The sequence below is a fragment of the Podarcis bocagei genome (genome assembly GCF_964188305.1).
Source record: "Podarcis bocagei genome assembly, chromosome: 14".
Classification (NCBI taxonomy): domain Eukaryota; kingdom Metazoa; phylum Chordata; class Lepidosauria; order Squamata; family Lacertidae; genus Podarcis; species Podarcis bocagei.
Window position 1 is genome coordinate 17,812,926 of NC_138139.1, and position 14,836 is coordinate 17,827,761.

The 14,836-nt window shown below is 44.7% G+C and overlaps 1 protein-coding gene across 2 annotated transcripts in view; it reads left to right on the forward strand.

Moving 5' to 3' along the window:
• Positions 1-14,836, forward strand: part of TMC3 (transmembrane channel like 3) — a 243,750-nt gene that overhangs the window by 158,390 nt on the left and 70,524 nt on the right. Inside the window, exon 1 of one of the 2 annotated variants that reach the window (XM_081171054.1) lies at positions 4,763-4,918. The exons of the other annotated variant lie outside the window; for it this stretch is intronic. The gene's annotated coding sequence lies outside the window, so the exon portion shown is untranslated. Of the gene's footprint in view, positions 1-4,762; positions 4,919-14,836 lie in introns of those variants that run through there. 2 annotated transcript variants of the gene reach the window in all.

The following is a 14,836-nucleotide window of genomic DNA, read 5'->3' on the forward strand; positions in this document are numbered from 1 at the left end:
TCTCTGTTTTCATTGAAAAGTTTTTTAAATTTTATTTACTTTCATAGTATCCTCACAAAAGATTTTGAATTGTCATGCTTGCCTAGAAACCATTGCATGATCTCACTGCTTCCCTTGCTTCATCAGTTAACAATCTGATCCTATCCGAATTCAGAGTTAAGCTCTGCTGTGTTCATTGGGGCCTACTCCCAACTATGCATGCAGAAGACCTGAACAGAATTTATTTGGAGAAGCCCATGGTTATATGTGTGGCGATCACACAGGGTCCCCGGACGTTCCACCGTCTAGTGATCCCTGTGCCACCACTAGATTTCTCGCTGCCACCACCCAGGCCCTACCTGGTAAAATACTGAGTCCAGTCAGGTTTAAATTGGAACATAAACTTCTGTTTATTTATTGCAGTTTAACAAGCGTGTGGTTTCTTAAACGGTATTGGTCAGTTACAATCATAGGGTGCCTATCCAGACCTATAACTTCCGCTACCTGCTCTCACTCACTAAACCACCTCTCAGATATTTGCTTGTCTTCCTAGCTTCTAACCATTCCTGACTCAACTTATTTCTCTAAACTAACTCAGCTACCCACAGACTCTAGCCCAATTCACTTCCACTCCAACCAACCTCCCAACGAACTCCTCCCTTTGCCCCTCACAGAGCTGGTTTTATAGTCCCTCTGACTCCACCCCCTGGGTTCTGATTGGGTAACCTGTTTAACTATTTCACCTCCAGCACTCTCATATGTTAACATCACAATATGTTCAGTGGTTCTGCATGCAAAAGGTCCCAGTTTCAACTCCCCGAATCTTTAGGTTGAACTGATCAACCCTCTCACTTATAATCCCAGACAGCCAAAGCTGCTCCATTGTGGACAGCTCTGGGCTTGACTCTGCATAAGTCAGCTTCGTGTATTTATTGACGAATTTCCTGGCACAAACTTCACACTCTGTGATGTACTCCACTTAGTGGGGGCAAAGTGGGGCATTCAAACCAAGAGAATGATGAATTTGGTTTGCTGGAATGTGAGGCTGCAGGATGGCGGTCGTCCCTCGCACATAGTAATTTCTCCACAGTCTGCAGTCTCCATGAAAATACTAATCAAAGACAGATGCTTCCCTTGTTATAAATAATCACTGCTCCTTGCACGGGCCAGGAAGAAGAAGGGGCGGGAGACCACGTTGTTTAGACTGGTGTTACTTAACTTTCTTGGACCTCTGTATCCCTTGCCTGTCCTTTTTCATCTTCCCCCTGTCTTTCTAATTTTCGCTATTCACCTGAGGAAATAAAAGGAGCAGGGAAAATATTTCTTGGCACAATCTGAAGCCCCACCGGATTACCCTATACAGTGAAATTAAATGCACATGACATGAGAAAAGGGTGTTTGTGTTTTTATTTTGTTTTTTTAATAGGGGAAAGAATAACGATCAGGACTTATTCCCAGACCAAAATCTTCCCTGTACTTTCCCCAGGTCTTTATGAGACAGGGACCTTTTCCTGCAAACAAACCAGCCCTACTAATGAGATTCTTTGGGCTAGATCCCAAAGTGCTACTTTAAGACATGTCCAAAAGCTTGAACACACTCAGGAAGGTTCCCCCCCCGCACCCAAAATAAAATAAAACAAATCATCTTTAAACTGTAGACCCCTCGTGTAGCATAAAACTCCACTTTGGAAATTCCTCAGCTGTGTCTTTCTATGCTATGCATCAGAGCAAGAATAAGAAGTGGGCTGCTGTTAACCACTAAATATTTACGCTGAAGTGAGGGATATAAATTATTGCTACTATTTTTTTTAACATCATCATCATTATTGATTTACTAATCACCTTATGAACCACCATGATGTATTAGGGCTGCCATGCGTCCGGATTTTCCAAGGCAGAATTGATGCCCAGGGGAATTTCTGAAATGTGGCAATTTGTCCTCGATCTTAGGCAAGTCAATCGGAAAATCGTGGTTTTTGGCTTTTTTTGGAGGGGGGTGTGTGTCCTGAAATATAGGCGTATGCATAAGATAATTAAAAAGCCAAAGCAACAAATACATTTAATACAAGATCAGAACACTAAGAAGTGGGTGCTCATGGTAAAGACCCTTAGGACCAGCAGGGGAAACCTGCTGGACACAATTTGTTGGTCTAGATATGTGTCACCCTTACAGTGGGTCCATTAACCCGGGGTCTCCTGCTGAGTGACCTTAAGCTCTCTCAGGGTGCCTTGAAGATACGCGTGTGATTTTATGTTACGGAAATTACGGGGTGGGGGGCACATTTTTAAAGTTAAATGTTACAGATATTATGCCTGAATGTATCCTTTCAACTTGACAGCTCAGGGAAGTTACCTAGCTTTAAAAATAATATAAAATCAACTCCTTTGCCAGTTTCCTCCCCTTGAAAAAGGACTCCAGGAAGTTCCCAGAGGTGACAATTGCTGGGCTCATTGTTAGCCAAGGGAAGCCAAATCTCATCACCTGACTTGTCTCGGGCTCCAGACATGCAAAGGAACTTCTATTGTACTTTTGGGTGGTGGGTACTTAAGACATATTTGTCTATGCTAATTTTATACCTGAGTCTTGCCCTGTCATGTCTGCTTATGCTAATCTTGTACCAAGGACTTGTCTGGACATGCTTGCCAAGTTTAACCCCTCCCCTTTTGTGACATGTCAGTGATGTAGCAATGATGCTGTATGAACTGTATTCTGGAATATGATGGGGAAGTATTAAAAGTCTTTGTGTTAAGTTGTGGGTAAACATATCAGATGACACAGCGATTCTCCAAGCAGCTCTTGTTTATTCACAGGTCAGAACAGAACTGAACTGAAGGGTCAGCCAGCCTGCTTATATAGAGCTCCAGTACAACGTAACTGTAACAACTTTCTGTAACTATCCAATCACTGAACGTCACTTTTGATCCCTTATTTGCATATGTGGACCTGAACTATCTACAGTATCCCCTTGCTGGCCCAGGGTGAGAACTTCAGTACTTAACACCTTGTCACCCCATCCTCAGGGTTCAAAATTCCTCTTTGAACCTGTTGCGCAATAAACTGATCTACGGCTATTTGCTCCAGTTGGTGGCTGGACTCCTTCCTTTATTCTGCAGGGACCCGCGGGCTCTGCCCGACGAGCTGGGTGACAGAGCAGCCTCACACCTAGATTTTTCCGTAACATTTTATAAAACCAACCAGTTGGCCAAGGGGACTGTTTTGCACTTACAAGCCTCCCCCCACTGTGGGCAAGGAAGGGGCAGTTTGAGCGGCATATAAGGCTTTGGCTTGGATCCTTAGTCTAAGGAAGTGGGTGGTGGCCCCTCCCACACCATGATAACAGGGTATCCCCTTAAAAGGAGCTTCTTGTCCAGACTCCTGGCTTGGGGGATGATGGGCAATAGCACCCCTAAATGGTGAGCTTGGAGGGTTGCCTGGAATTGATGCAATCTGTAAAAATGCTCAAGCCCACCAATCAGCAACCAGTAGGTGGGTTTGTTGATTTTAAGCGACATACCCAATGCCTACACTGAAACCTTCCAACACAATAACGTTGTGGCCTGCTTAAAGCCCAAGAGTGCTGTTGTGTCTTATTTCTATGTCAAAATAAAGCGCCCCGCAGATGGCCACAGAGAACGGATGAAAACAGGGACATTTCTCACTCCCCCACAACTGAACCTTCTTGACACCCCCATATTTTTTTTTTGTCGTTATCCCTCCAGCATTTCCTATCGGAAGAAGGACGAGTGTCACCAACAGGACGCAGCAAATACATCCTCCCTAAAAAACAACAACACCAACCCTAATCCTGATTTTATTTTATTTTATTCTTTGGTAGGTTTACAAAAAGTAAAACACTCACCAATCGTGAATTTTAGAAAGGGGCACGATTAGACGCGGAAGTACAAAGCATTTTAAAAAAAATCAAAAAATCAGAACTCTTTGAAATCCACTCTACAGTGGTACCTCGGGTTAATAACTTAATTCGTTCTGGAGGTCCGTTCTTAACCTGAAACTGTTCTTAACCTGAAGCACCAGTCTAGCTAATGGGGCCTCCCGCTGCTGCTGCGCAATTTCTGTTCTCATCCTGAAGCAAAGTTCTTAACCCAAGGTACTATTTCTGGGTTAGCGGAGTCTGTAACCTGAAGTGCCTGTAACCTGAAGCATCTGTAACCCGAGGTACCACTGTACTCCCCCTTTCTTCCTGCTTAGGGTGGACTGCCCTTCAGAGCTGGTGCATCACATGGGGCTGGCCTATGACGGCCACAGCCTCTCCCTCTTTCCAGTAGCCACTACAAGCAGTCCAAAAGAGGAGGCTGGTGGTGGCGGCCAAGGAGAGGCAATCGATGCTCCGACTTGTTTACAGCAACCATTAATATTAGTACAATATTTCAGTAGCTCTCTGTTCTTCAGCAGCATCACTTTCTAGATTTAATATCCAATTCAAGCAAACAGATAGCTGATAAGCATCCAGTCAAAGCTGGGAGGCCCAGCTTATCAAAATCCATCTCCTTAAAAATTGCTTCAAATTCAGGAATGGTTGCTGCACACAGACAAACACAAGTCCATCTCATATTTCAGCATGAAGCTCCCAGAAAAGCATCTGTTTTACTCATCAATAATTTTTCAGGGAGATAAGAGGAGTCCGATGAATCGGAAAGCTGTTGGTTTGGGATAGGTTTCTTTCTCATTTCACACAAAATATCCCCCCCCCTTTTTTCTGCAGATAGTAGAATCTGTGCACCTGGAGCTATTTCCTTCTTAATGTCTAAGACAGTACAGTGGTACCTTGGGTTAAGTACTTAATTCGTTCCGGAGGTCCGTACTTAACCTGAAACTGTTCTTAACCTGAAGCACCACTTTAGCTAATAGGGCCTCCCGCTGCTGTGCCGCCGGAGCACAATTTCTGTTCTCATCCTGAAGCAAAGTTTTTAACCCAAGGTACTATTTCTGGGTTAGCAGATTCTGTAACCTGAAGCGTATGTAACCTGAAGCGTATGTAACCCGAGGTACCACTGTAGTGGGAAAGCTGTAGTCCTGTGAATGTTGATGGAAGCTTGGACTCCAACTCCCATCATCCCCTATCATTGGCCATGGTGGCAGAGACTGATGGGATTTGGAGTCCCACAACATCAGGGAAATGAATTTTCCCTGCCTCTTGTTTAAAAGATTAGCTCTGCAATCCAAGACTGTGGTTATGAATGATGTTGTCAGAGGCACTTACAGACATATTTCAAGCATTCTTCAGTCAGGGAGCAAGGAACACGGACACATTGCTACATTTGGAACGCAGCAAGGGTCTTAAAAATAAACCTCTATTCCTCTAACAGAATGACAACACCCCGAATTCTCTGGGAAAAGGGATTGATTTGGGGTCTCTTAACAACTCTTAGCACCCTTAACAAACCACAGTCCAAAGGATTATTAGGAGGAAGCCATAATTGTTACAGTAGTATCAAAGTGTTTTCAATGTACAGTCGTACCTTGGTTGTCGAACAGACTGCGTTCCGGGAATCCGTTCGACTTCCGGAACTGTTCAAAAACCAAGACACAGCTTCCAATTGGCTGCAGGAGTGTCCTGCAGCCAATCGGAAGCCGCGCCGGATGTTCGGCTTCCAAAAATCGTTCAAAAACTGGAACACTCACTTCCGGTTTCTGATCCTTCAGGAGCCGAAATGTACAAGTTCCAGGGCTTTGAACAACCAAGGTATGACCATATGGTGTGAACACAGTCAGTCTTCCCCATTCTGGAGAGGTGTATTTCTATTTAAATTACAGCCGTTGTTTCTAAATGTGTGTTTCTACATATACATAAGCATAGGCAGATATTATGCAAATCTGTTCTGTTCTCCCTTTTGCAGTTGCATTTCCGCTTTTTGACAATGTGCAAATGACCGCACTAAATATACCCTTGATTCATCCGAAGCTAGCGACAAGAAATAGACCTCATCTTTCTACCCCACGAACAACCTTCCAGAAACTATTTAAGGATACCAAATGGTTTTCATTCTCTGAATTATTTCCTCTTAAATTAAACCTGCAGTACGTCATTTTGTTTCTGATTTAAAGCTTGTGCAAACATTATCTCTCTGGAGACTGGTGCATGGTTAATTCCTTCTCCTGGTTCTGGAGAGATAATGTTTGCAGAAGGTTTGAGTCCAAGGGCCACATTTCCTCATCAGCAACCTTCTGGGGGCCACACCTCAGTGGTGGGAGGGGCCAAAGACAAAAGTGGGTGGAGTCATAGAAGCCACTTTCTTTTCTGTAGCAGGCTTTAGGCTACATTTCAGCCATTGAAGGCAGATGGTTCTAAACACACACACCATCTAGCAAGCAAGGAACATAATCACAGGGCACCCTTTAGTGAGTTCAAAGTGGCCCTTTAGGGGCAAAGCACTTGACAAGAGTGCAGTGCAGGCATTGTGGGAGCATTATTTGGGAAAGGGGCATGGCGACCACCACCAAATCCCAGGACTCAGCTACATTAGTAAAGAAATGATTTCAATGCGCTATAAACATGCAACACCAGATGGCGCCAGAGAGCAGGAAATTTTTATATGCGTTTTTCCATAGGGTGTTTTTTTTATAACTAATTTCTGACTTGAGGGACATGGGTGGCGCTGTGGGTTAAACCACAGAGCCTAGGACTTGCCGATCAGAACGTCGCTGGTTCGAATCCCCGCGACGGGGTGAGCTTGGTCCCTGCTCCTGCCAACCAAGCAGTTCGAAAGCACATAAAAGTGGAAGTAGATAAATAGGTACCGCTCCGGCGGGAAGGTAAACGGTGTTTCCGTGCACTGCTCTGGTTTGCCAGAAGCGGCTTAGTCATGCTCACCACATGATCCGGAAGCTGTACGCCGGCTCCCTCGGCCAATAAAGCGAGATGAGCGTCGCAACCCCAGAGTCGGCCACGACTGGACCTAATGGTCAGGGGTGCCTTTACCTTTACTTAATTTCTGACTTATTTATAGCACACACACCCCCCATGTATAGATCCACCTCTCAGTTTTCTACTTTCCCATACTCACTGAATGTGATCAGTCTTCATGCCCAGTTCCCCTTCCCCTAGGCTTTGTTCCAAAGGATTTTTTGGTACTTCTCCATCCCTTGGGCTTCTGGCAAGCATCACCTTCTTGTGCAGTATGGTGCTGTGCTGACTAGATTCATACTCATCAGGGCACACCCGTAGCACCCATTTAAAGCATATGGCTCCCCACAAAAAAATCTTGGGGACTGTAGTTTGTTAAGGGTGCTGGGAGTCGTAGCCCTGTGGTGGGTAAACGGCAGTTCCCAGGATTCTTTCGAGGAAGCCCTGTACTTTAGATGTATAGTAGGTGTGACCAGAAGAATTTGCCATCAAATTTTCTGGGTGTCCTAGAGGTTTCCTACTCCTCATTTTTGGGAACTGAGAAAATTTCCATCTTACCTTTTCAAGCATAAAAGTGATCTGCATCTGGAAGTTAAATCCAGAAGAAAACGAGGGAAACAATGAAGTGTGGTGAACTGTAGAACACTTTCCCTGCTTTTCTTTAATTTATTTCTTTATTTTGCAAACAGGCATGTATTTATTGAATGAGCAAGTGTTTCTGAGCTATATTACCTAATGGCTGGGGTATTTTAAGTGAATAAACCTGGTGTTGCTCCCTCAAACTTCCATCAGCGTCTCTCCCACCCACCCCTCCTTTCCCCCTTTTCAGTTTCTGTTTTATTCAGTGTTTCTTGTTAGTGCTGCTGCCAAGCTTGTCAAACTGCTGGCAAAAGCATTTGTTTGTGTAGTAAGATGGCTGTAATCTTTCTCATGTGCTATTTTTGGGGCTTTGGGAAGTGGGGAAAAAGAAAGGGTCCCCATCTCCAAGTTCAGACCAGCTGAATTATTTGGAAGTCCAGTCCATTGATGTGTGTACGTGTGTTGTTGTTTTGTGTGTGTGTGTGAGAGAGAGAGAGAGAGAGAAAGAGAGAGAGAGAGAGAGAGAGAGAGAGAGAGAGAGAGAGAGAGATGCATATATATAATATATATGTAATTGGCTATACAGTGGTACCTCGGGTTACGTACTTAATTTGTTCTGGAGGTCCGTTCTTAACTTGAAACTGTTCTTAACCTGAAGCACCACTTTAGCTAATGGGGCCTCCTGCTGCCGCCGCACTGCCGGAGCACGATTTATGTTCTCATCCTGAAGCAAAGTTCTTAACCTGAGGTACTATTTCTGGGTTAGTGGAGTCTGTAACCTGAAGCGTATGTTACCTGAAGCGTATGTAACCCGAGGTACCACTGAATTGCGAATTGAACAAGGTTCTTACATTTGGATCTTCCAGGAAGGAAAATTCGGATTCCTTGTAGCTGAAATTACAAGATGAACCAGGACTTGGCGTATTTATGATTATACTGTGCAACAGTATAGCCAGAATTCAGTATCTGATTTTATTTTATTTTTTGCCCTTTAAGTTGATGATACTGTTGTTTTCACCCATCAACACATAAAATAATAATCATAATAAAATCATTAACACATCAAAAAATATATAATCATAAAATAAAGAACAAATGACCTACGCTGACTGAGATTAATTTTTTGAAAATTTCAAGATAAGCTTGAATTTGTGCGCAATCCTTTTCAAATTGCCCGTCTTGGCTGATTAGAGCGTGTCCAGACGAGGTGCGGGCCCTCCTGGGGGATATCATCAATTTGTCCCTTGGCACGGGGACATTCCCAGGGGAACTGAAGGAGGCAGTGGTGCGCCCGCTCTTAAAGAAAACATCATTAGATCCTTTAGATCTATCCAATTACCGCCCGGTTTCGAATCTTCCGTTCCTGGGTAAGGTGATTGAGAGAGCGGTTGCTGAACAGCTTGGTGGGTTTCTGGATGAAACATCGGCTCTGGATCCATTCCAGTCCGGCTTCCGCGCTGGTCATGGGACCGAGACGGCTCTGGTCGCCCTAACAGATGACCTTCGTAGACAGCTGGATCGAGGCGGGTCGGGGCTGCTGATTCTTCTAGATCTATCAGCAGCTTTCGACATGGTCGATCACGAACTTCTGAACCACCGCCTTGCCGACGTGGGGATCCAGGGCACAGTCCTTCAATGGCTGCGCTCGTTTCTCTCTGGTCGGGGACAGAGGGTGGCGCTTGGGGGGGAATTGTCATCGCGCCACTCCTTGGTGTGTGGAGTACCTCAGGGTGCGATACTCTCCCCGATGCTTTTCAACATCTTTATGCGCCCCCTCGCCCAGCTTGTTCGGAGTTTTGGGCTGGGTTGTCATCAGTATGCCGATGACACCCAACTCTATCTGTTGATGGATGGCCATCCTGACTCGGCCCCAGACACACTGACCAGATGTTTGGAAGCTGTGGCTGGATGGTTACGTGGGAGCCGGTTGAAGCTAAATCCTTCGAAGACAGAGGTCCTGTGGCTGGGACGGGGCGATATGGGATTGGGGGGGCAACTCCCATCTCTTGCGGGGGCGCAATTAGTGCCAGCACCGTCCGTTAAGAGTTTGGGTGTAATCTTCGACACCTCCCTTTCCATGGAGGCGCAGATTGCAGCTATAACAAAGGCGGCATTTTTCCATCTCCGCCAAGCTAAGCAGTTGGCTCCTTACCTCTCTCGCCCTGACCTAGCCACTGTGATCCACGCGACGGTCACCTCCAGACTGGATTATTGTAACTCGCTCTACGTGGGGCTGCCCTTGAGACTGACCCAGAAACTCCAGCGGGTGCAGAATGCTGCAGCGAGACTCCTTACGAGGTCTTCGCTGCGAGATCACATTCACCCGGTGCTATACCAGCTGCACTGGCTCCCGGTGGAGTACAGGATCAGGTTTAAGGTGCTGGTTTTAACCTTTAAAGCCCTATACGGCCTAGGACCCTCGTACCTACGGGACCGCCTCTCCTGGTATGCCCCACAGAGAAACCTACGGTCTTCAAATAAAAACATCTTGAAGGTCCCAGGCCTCAGAGAGGTTAGGCTGGCCTCAACTAGAGCCAGGGCTTTTTCGGCTGTGGCTCCGATCTGGTGGAACGCTCTGTCACAAGAGACCAGGGCCTTGCGGGACTTGACATCTTTCCGCAGGGCCTGCAAGACAGAGCTGTTCCACCAGGCCTTTGGCTAGGGCACAGCCTGACTCCCTCCCTCGGCAATCTTCGCAGAGCTCTGGCCCAATGGTCGCCAGTGGCTTGAATTAATTAATTTTTATAATGAATGATTTTAGAATGTTGTTTATGTTGTATTTTTGTACTGTTTTATTGTTGTTAGCCGCCCTGAGCCCGGCTTCGGCTGGGGAGGGCGGGATATAAATAAAATTTATTATTATTATTATTAGTAAGAGGGTGTGAGAGGATGTCATAATAAATAAATTATGGAAATAATAACATTATTTCATATTGTATGCCAGCATTTGTATGCATTTATGTCAGGGAAGAGGAAGGTTTCTTTTGGCCATAGGGCAACTGCTCCACAGTCATGTTGCTACATTCATACAAGAAACATCAAGTCCCATATGGTTTCTAAATAGCCCCTTTCACTCTTCCACACCAAGGCTGCATCTGCACTATACATTTAAAGCGGTATTATGCCACTTTAAGCAGTCATGGATTCCCCCAAATAATCCTGGGAACCCCTATTCCCCTCAGAGCTACAATTCCCCAAGTTCCCTAGGAAGAACGTTTGATTGTTAAACCCCTTGGAGAACTGTAGGTCTGTGAGGCGAATAGGGGTCTCCTAGCAACTCTTTGTTGTTTAGTAGTTTAGTCATGTCCGACTCTTCGTGACCCCATGGACCAGAGCACTCCAGGCACTCCTGTCTTCCACTGCCTCCTGCAGTTTGGTCAAACTCATGCTGGTAGCTTCGAGAACACTGTCCAACCATCTCGTCCTCTGCCGTCCCCCTCTCCTTGTCCCCTCCATCTTTCCCAACATCAGGGTCTTTTCCAGGGAGTCTTCTCTTCTCATGAGGTGGCCAAAGTACTGGAGCCTCAGCTTCAGGATCTGTCCTTCCAGTGAGCACTCAGGGCTGATTTCCTTCAGAATGGATAGGTTTGATCTTCTTGCAGTCCATGGGACTCTCAAGAGTCTCTTCCAGCACCAGAATTCAAAAGCATCAATTCTTTGGCAGCCAGCCCTCTTTATGGTCCAGCTCTCACTTCCATACATCACTACTTAGAACCTTTTAAAAACCCCACAGTTCCTAGGATTGTTTGGAGGGAGGCTGCCTAAAGTGGTGTGATAGTGCTTTAAATGGGGCCTAAAATTCAACACCCCAGTCTGAAGGGTGGGCCAGTATTGCTTTGAAGGATCCTTATTTCACCAAGGTCCAGAAGGACCAACGTACGTGTGTGTGTGTGTGTGTGTGTGTGTGTGTGTGTGTGTGTGTGTGTGTAAAAACCTTGCAATCATAAAACAGAAAGGAAAGCTAGACACCGGGATCTCTCTGCCAGATGAGCCTCATGAAACAAATGGCTGGAACTACCTGGGACGACGAGGGCTCACGGCAAAGTGATCCCTCTTAATGAGAAGCAGAGCTTGCCATGTGCTAATCAGAAGTTGCTGCCGATCTAACCCGTCCTGTCACTTTTATAAGGGGAGCGCCCCGAAGGGCAACTGGAAAGGGAAAAGGAAGGAGGCTAACGATCGCATATGAAAGCAGCTCGTTCCTTGCTGGGTCTCCGACTTCAAACAATGCAGCGCTTTTATGACTTTTTTTAAAAAAAAATTGGGAGTGTGACTTGAGCTTGGATCCTTTTCATCTGGCAAGTGGTGTGTGTGTGTGTGTGTGTGTGTGTGTGTGTGTGTGTGTGTGTAATTTGTTATCATTCTGCTTCTTATTAGAATGGCAGGAGAGGTTCAGTTCCAAGGAAGAAACAGAAATACAACATGTAAGTGTATTGTTTGAGACACTATTGTTCCTTTTCTTTTTTAAAAAAAACCAGTGTTTTGGGATGTTTTTACCTGTGTTCTCTCACTTTAAAGAAATAAATAAATCCAAGCTGTCATGCTCATGTTGAACCATTCTGAAGAGAGATACTCAAAACAAAAGAAGTTGCCTTGCGCTGAGACAGACTGTTCATCCATCTACCACGGTATTTTCCACATGGAGTGACAGGCACTCCCCTGGGTTTCAGATTTTCCCAGCCTTACCTTGAGATGTCAGAATCTGGGATCTTCTGCATGACAAGGAAATGGATTGTTATGAATTGTAGGTGCCAGGTTTCCCTAAATTCCTGGATTTAGTAAGTGTTAGAATTGAAGTAAGTGGTAGAATGTAAGTCAGACACTTAATTGTTGGGCTCAGGTTCCCATGTTGAGGAAATCGCCTGGGAAAAGAGCCATTAGGAAGAACAAAAGGAAGGTAATGGGAGATTAACAAAGCAAGTACTCTGTGTTGGCCAGCAGGTGGGTATGAGCCCCTTCTTCAACAGAGATAGTTAGCGGAGATGAAGCAGGGTTGAGCAGATGGGGGTGGTGTAGGCAGGAGGAAAATAGTGGCACTCTGTTAAAAGCAGCAAGTTGGAGCTGAGGGCTAGAGCTATGGAGGAGGATAGAACGATTGACAGCTATTAGTTATGGTGACTATGTGAAACCTCCATATTCAGAGGTAGTCTGCTTCTGAATACCAGGTTCTTGTATAGTCCACAGGGCTTACTCCTCAGAAAGCATGCACAGAATTCAAGCAATTTATTTTTGTTCTTCCTGTTCTAAACTGTATTAAACAGTCTTTTTGAAAATGTTTTTTTAAAAAAACTTACTCTCCTTCCTTGCCCTTTAATTTCCTTTTTTGCCTGGTTATCAATATGTTTTGTGTAAATAATAATAATAATAGTAATAATAATAATAATATACAGATAAGGGATGATATTCAATATTATAGAGAAGACTCACTGAGATCAGTAAGTTGCTTACACCCAGTGATTCCCATGAGTCTATTCTGAGTATGAAGAACATTGGATACCACTCATTATTTGTGTGTGTGTGTGTGTGTACACACACAAAACAATACTGATCACCATGAGAAAAGGGAAAAAAAATTCTAGATCCATTGAATTCAATGGACTCAAACTGGTGTGTGGTTTAGGCCTCAGCTACACCATACATTTAAAGCAGAATCATATCACTTTATAAGCAGTCACATAAAGGTAAAGGACCCCTGACCATTAGGTCCAGTCGTGACTGACTCTGGGGTTGCAGCGCTCATCTCGCTTTATTGGCCGAGGGAGCCGGCGTACAGCTTCCGGGTCATGTGGCCAGGATGACTAAGCTGCTTCTGGCGAACAAGAGCAGTGCACGGAAACACTGTTTACCTTCCCACCAGAGTGGTACCTATTTATCTACTTGCACTTTGACATGCTTTTGAACTGCTAGGTTGGCAGGAGCAGGGACCGAGCAACGGGAGCTCACCCCGTCGCAGGGATTCGAACCGCCAACCTTCTGATCAGCAAGTCCTAGGCTCTGTGGTTTAACCCACAGTGCCGCCCGCGTCCCTCGCAAGCAGTCACATGGCTTCCCCCAAAGAATTCTGGGAGACGTTGTTTGTTAAGGATGCTGAGAGCCGTTAGGAGACCCCTATTTGGCTCACAGAGATACAATTTCCAGTGTGGTTAAACAGTCAACCTTCCTTCCCAGGGAGCTCTGGGTGTTGTAGTTCTGTGAGGGGAATGGTGTAGCGGATGTCTCCTAATAACTCTTAACAAACTACAGTTCCCAGGATTCTTGGGGGGAAGCCATGACTATTTGAAGCAGTATGATACTGCTTCAAATGTATAGTGCAGATGGGGACTCAGTTGGATACCAACCAGGTTTTTTTGTAATCCTGTATTCCAGCATGGCAATCTAATTTTTTGGGGGGAAGGGGGGGAGACTCTGCCCTTGATGGATCCAATAATGTTGCCATTATGGGAAAAGAGAATGACAGCAAACAATTTTTGCGGTTGCTTTGTGGTATCCATACAGAAGTATAATAGCAGTCTATATTGTTTGCCGCAGTGAACCCTTCCATTATTTATTTTGATCTAGCTGTGGGTCTAATGTACTAGTCAATCATATGCTAGTTCTTTGTTGTTAAACCATTATCCAGACTGTTATGTATCTTTGGATCTTTGTTGCCATACTGTCCCGCTTTCCCAGTCCTGATTTAAGGCTTGTTTTACTTGGCTCATAGTAACTGTGAGAAAATCAATAATCATTTATTTCCATTAAGTGGCGAGCAGCTTTTATTGCATTCCTGAAGTTTAAAAATAGCAAAGCGGAGTAGGGTTTCCTGAAAATTTCTGCAATTACACCAAAGCCCTCCAAAATAAGCAATATGTGAATTCTCAGACTTTGATGGCCGTATTTTAACAGTGGACGCGGTTGATCTCTGAATGCATCGCTGAAAGTGAGATTCTTAATCAACAGGGGCTTTATTAATATTATTATTCCAGAGAGGAGATGTGAAGGCTGTATTTTTCTGTGCTCTTACTAGGGATTACGTGACAACATGGAGAGCACAATGTGAGAAATGAAACACAGCCATCCTTTGAAATTCAGAGTTATTGGAATTTTGCAATTACAATTCTTCAACCAACCAGCATTGACAAAAGCACATATATTAGGTACTTAAATATGGATACATCTGTGAAAATAACATACAAAAATGCACTATATTGTGAGAAAACGTTCCCAAAAATATTTGAGTTATTCAAAACTGCACACAAAATTGTACTTATTAGGAGAAATTTGCACAAAAATGCTGAAGAGTTCGCGAGGATTTTTCCCCCAAAAAATGAAAATTGCTGAGGTAATATGGAGAACTGAACTGAAAATTGGAAGGAGGAGAAATGGAATGAACTAAAACCACCAGATTCTTCCATCCCTAGGTATCACTACCA